General features: G+C 30.9%; 2 non-coding genes across 2 annotated transcripts; both read right to left on the reverse strand.

The window, feature by feature from the left end:
* Nucleotides 1–3,607: 3,607 nt before the first annotated feature.
* Nucleotides 3,608–3,681, reverse strand: TRNAD-GUC (transfer RNA aspartic acid (anticodon GUC)). The gene has a single exon. It is a non-coding gene; the product is annotated as a tRNA-Asp (tRNA).
* Nucleotides 3,682–3,990: 309 nt separating this feature from the next.
* On the reverse strand, nt 3,991–4,074 carry TRNAY-GUA (transfer RNA tyrosine (anticodon GUA)). Its single transcript has one exon. It is a non-coding gene; the product is annotated as a tRNA-Tyr (tRNA).
* Between the last annotated feature and the right edge of the window lie 926 nt (nt 4,075–5,000).

The raw sequence follows: 5,000 nt of genomic DNA on the forward strand, positions 1-5,000 counted from the left end.
ACATATACTCATAATCGCTATTATAATTTTAATTAAGAAGGATTTTTTTATGGTTATGGAAACGAATCAATACGGATTAGTAATGATTAGTTATGTATCAATTTTTATTTAGTTAGGTAAGGTATCCATTTGGGGATTTTTTTCTTATATCATTAGGTAAACCTAATTTTCAATTTTAATCCAAGAATCATTTATGAATTCACAATCAATAGTTAAAGTTAACGGTTCCCATTTGTCCTGAATTTTTTCTTTTGTGACTGAAAATCCACATTTTTTTTTATTTTCTTTCAATAGAAAAATAAAGCAAAGTTTTTCGGTTTTTAGTTTTAGATATTGTGTGTTGTAAGATACTATCAATCGAAGAGATAGAGCCAATCCAATATTTTGTATCGTTTTTGCGGCATGGCCGAGCGGTAAAGCGGGGGACTGCAAATCCCTTTTTCCCCAGTTCAAATCCGGGTGTCGCCTCATCAACAAAAGAATCGAAATACCTTCTTCTGTTTTGCTGATATAACTTTATGATTTTTTTTTTCCAGCAGAAGTAAGCAGAAGAAAAAGCCTCTTTAGATTTGCTTGATTCTAAGCATCGTTGGGATTCTCTAAAATGCTATAAATCCTTACGTCTAGGTTTCAAGAATTTAGTAGAGTAATGAAAAATAATCGTTAAATCTTGATATGATAGCCCTTCGACTACTAATGTAGTGTCTACTGATTGGGTCTTGAATTAGATTGAATAGACAGATAGGGAATCTAATTTCATTTTTAGTTACGGAAAGGAGGAAGATACTTTTATATCCGGACTCATGAAAATATCTGAGTGCTCGATCATTTAATCAATATTATATTGACTAGATAATTGGCTTTTTTTTAATCTTAAAAAAAGTGATATTAAGTAAAAAAAAAATTCTTTCTTTTGGATAAGCTCTAGTCACGCATGTAATAGGCCATGCCATTTCCCGATTGTCTCTATGAAACAATCGGGAGATAGTAAAGATTAGATAAAATGAGAAAGGAATATAGGGGTATGTGATAGATAGTGATCTATCTTGATTCTCTATTTTTATATTTATACTTTTTACTTAATGTAATGAAATGCAGGGCAACAAAAGAAAGACTAGGTCTTATTATTCCTACATATTACTAATACCCCTTTGATACTTACAAGAGTTTCTCTGCCTCTTTTATTTACTTGTGCTTAATGTTTTTCGATTATACTAGAAATCATATAATAACTTGTTATAATTCTATTTTTTGGATTGTTTCATCAATGGTGTTGTGCCCGAATCTCTTTTTGACTATGCGCTAGTGATTCCACTATTATTAGTGAATAATAATTATTAGTGAGCAATAATGGAATAATTCTTTTATTTTCATAGAGATAGGGGACATAATTCACATGGATATGGTAAGTCTCGCTTGGGCTGCTTTAAAGGTAGTCTTTACATTTTCCCTTTCACTCGTAGTATGGGGAAGAAGTGGACTCTAGAAGTACTACTAATTGAAGAATCAAACTGTATCGATTGTTTTTGTTTTATTTTATAGATCGTTCCGCTTTTCTTTGATTTTTTTTTGTTTTGAACAGTGAAAAACAAAAAAAGAGTTCTGTTATTATTATAAGTTTGTAAGTGGATACATACTTTCGACACGAAAGAACATAGACATAGTGGTTGTCCAATGAGATACTACGCATAATAATATACTAACTCATAATAAGATAGTACCTCGGGTTAGCCACCCACATATTACGTGCTTACCACTTGTTTTATTTATTATTATTTATTTTATTAGTATTTTAGTTATTTTAAAAATAGGATTTATGCTTGTTTTATGGAACTCATTTCATATCATGGTTCAAACGTTAAAGATGGGATTTGCTAATTCTTTTTGAAATCCGAAGATAAAAAGTTCCCCCGGAACCGAACCCCTGGATCATCTGTCAACTGCTCAATCAATTACTTCTTTCGAATACTAAAAAAAGATTAGTGGCCTTTCGATTATTTCATTTCAGATTCATTGTAATCAACATTAATTATGAATCAAAGAAATAGAATTGGGCCACTATGTATATTATATTAACATTACATATATGTAATTGATATGATATCTATATATAAGTATAAAGATATATATTGTAGATTCATCTATATTCAAATTGATCTATATTCAACCTCTATTTTTATAGAGTACAATTTTATACACTTCAATAACAATAATAGATAGTATGGTAGAAGAATTCATATATTTCTTTCTACCATACTATCGGATCTCATAGAATACTTCTCTCGTAGAATACTGATAATTATAGTCCGCCAATTTCATTTAAGACGCGAAATTTTAATCCTTTTCATTTTTCTTATCTTCAATCATTGATAAGAACTAAAAAGTCAAGGTTAATTCAAATTAATCACTTTGACTTATTGTTTTTACGTATATTATAAGTAAAAAGGCGGTAGGAACTAGAATGAACAGTGCAGTAGCAATAAATGCGAGAATATTTACTTCCATAATCTCATCGTTTCATTTTTTATTCGCAATAACTCGGGATTTAATCCCATAGAGATGATAAATGTTTCGCTTGTAAATTCAATGGGATGCATTGCATCTCGATGATATCGAATCGTATTAAAATATCATGAATAACAATATTTGAGCTATAAAATCGATTCATCGTCGAGAATTGAATAGTATAACATAGCAAGATCTTTTATCCATACCGAATTCAAACAAAATGGGATTCCTGATGCAATCAAGAATTTCTTTACTTTTTTTTATTTCTAATTTTTTGAATTCTTTCTCTTCTATAATCTACTGACCTCTTGTCCAATGCAATCATCTGATGAAGTCTCATCAGACTACCTTTACCCTCACATTGGTTATAAACAAACTCAAGCAAACAATAGCAGCGAAATTCAAAAAAGGAAAAGTAGGGAGGTTCGAACTAAACTCCTTCCTTTTTTTGTACTGATCAAAGTTTATTAAAAAAAATAAAAAAATAAACTAAACTTAAACTTTCAAAAATTATTAATTCACTCACTAAGAGAGATAGATGGGATCTTTGTTTGTATTAATATCCTCTTTCCTTGAATTAGTAGTGGAACGTATATATCAAAAGTTCAGTGTGACATTTGAATGAGATAGATTGTTTCAAATTAAAATTAGTAATTGAATTTACTAATTGAGGTTACACAAAATCGGGGCCAGAACGGATATATTTTGATTTAAGACGAAAAATTAGATCAAAGTTTACTATGTTAAATTTATTTTGTATCGTCCAAATTCCCTTTGTGTATGTGCTCCCGAGAAACGTATAGTACTCTATTCCATTACAAAAATATGGCGTAATCAAAAAAGATAGACCCAGTACGGTATTCTTTCTAATCCTGAATATGATGCTACCAATAATTGTGGTAATTCACATGTCACATATGTCTTTCTCTCATCAATCAGTACAAATAGAAATTACCACATTTTTTTGATGAAAAATGTGGAAAAAAAAATAAGAGACATCCCGTTTGTTTGGGATAAAATTAAGTTATATTATTTGTTCTCTCTTTCACAGGAAAGGAAGAGCTGAATTGATGTATTTTTTTATTAGATTTGTATCCATCGGGACTGACGGGGCTCGAACCCGCAGCTTCCGCCTTGACAGGGCGGTGCTCTGACCAATTGAACTACAATCCCAGGGAAATAAAGTGTCCAACATATGTTGTTGATTTAATTTCCTTCAAACCTTCCTATGTAGATTTTTGATTCGAATTGTCATATTCTAACAGACAGAGACGCGAGTAATAGATTGATATGTGCGGGGACATGTACTTTAGTGAGAGGAGCATGGATTAATAGTCATTTTTTCGTTATTGTCAAATTGATTGATAATCAATCTGTCAATGAATAAAAAAATAGTTTTTATTTTATTTTATTCTTCCGTATCAAGCATTTCTGTAGAAGGACAAACGGGTTATATCATTTTTTGGTGGATCCGCGAATTATTGGGCCGAGCTGGATTTGAACCAGCGTAGACATATTGCCAACGAATTTACAGTCCGTCCCCATTAACCGCTCGGGCATCGACCCGGGAAGAATCAATTCCAAGCTTATTGATAATCCATGATCAACTTCCTTTCGTAGTAACCTACCCCCAGGGGAAGTCGAATCCCCGCTGCCTCCTTGAAGGAGAGATGTCCTGAACCACTAGACGATGGGGGCATACTTGCCCGACTGCCATCATACTATGATCATAGTATGAATAGTTTTTTGAAATTGTCAATATAAATATAATGGAATAATATGACGCAATTCGAAGGATTTTTCTGTCTTTCATTATTCCATAGAATTTTTTGATTTGTGATTTATATTTATGAATCGTTCATTCTAATCACCATTCTCCATATAATTCTATATAGAAATTATTTTATTTTAAATTGAATTTTTTTTATTTATGAAATTAAAATAATATAATAATATAAAAATAATATACATAAATAATTTTATTTATTTTATTTAAATATATTTCATTTAAATAATAAAATAATACGAAGGCTAGTACCCTTCGGGAAATGATTGGTCTGCCATATGCTATAAACGGGATTAAACTCCATTTCTCATACTTTCACTCATTGATTCACTCATTGTTAAGATTAGGTTAGGTAGGTATATTTCGATCTCACACTAAGCCAAGAAATTCAAAAACGAAAAATTTAGAAATCTGGGGAAGAGAGGGATAGGGATCAACAAGTTATTGAAAATCGTTTTTCTCGCCAAGTCGAATTGCTTTATCAATGATTCGGTGAATGTATCTATGTTAAATTCGGGGGTACATGTATCAATCAAATGAATTTCGTTAGGATGGGGCTCATCAATTTAATTAGGATTGGTCTTATGATGAAACAATTCATTGCATTCATCAAATCCAATATCAATAAACCATTTTACCTATACTCACTAGATAAATCCAATTTTTCTTTCCTGAATGAGCCACTATGTGGATAAGATATATTTAT

Source organism: Momordica charantia, assembly GCF_013281855.1.
Source record: "Momordica charantia cultivar OHB3-1 chromosome 6 unlocalized genomic scaffold, Mcharantia_2.0 BLBB01000006.1, whole genome shotgun sequence".
Lineage (NCBI taxonomy): Eukaryota > Viridiplantae > Streptophyta > Magnoliopsida > Cucurbitales > Cucurbitaceae > Momordica > Momordica charantia.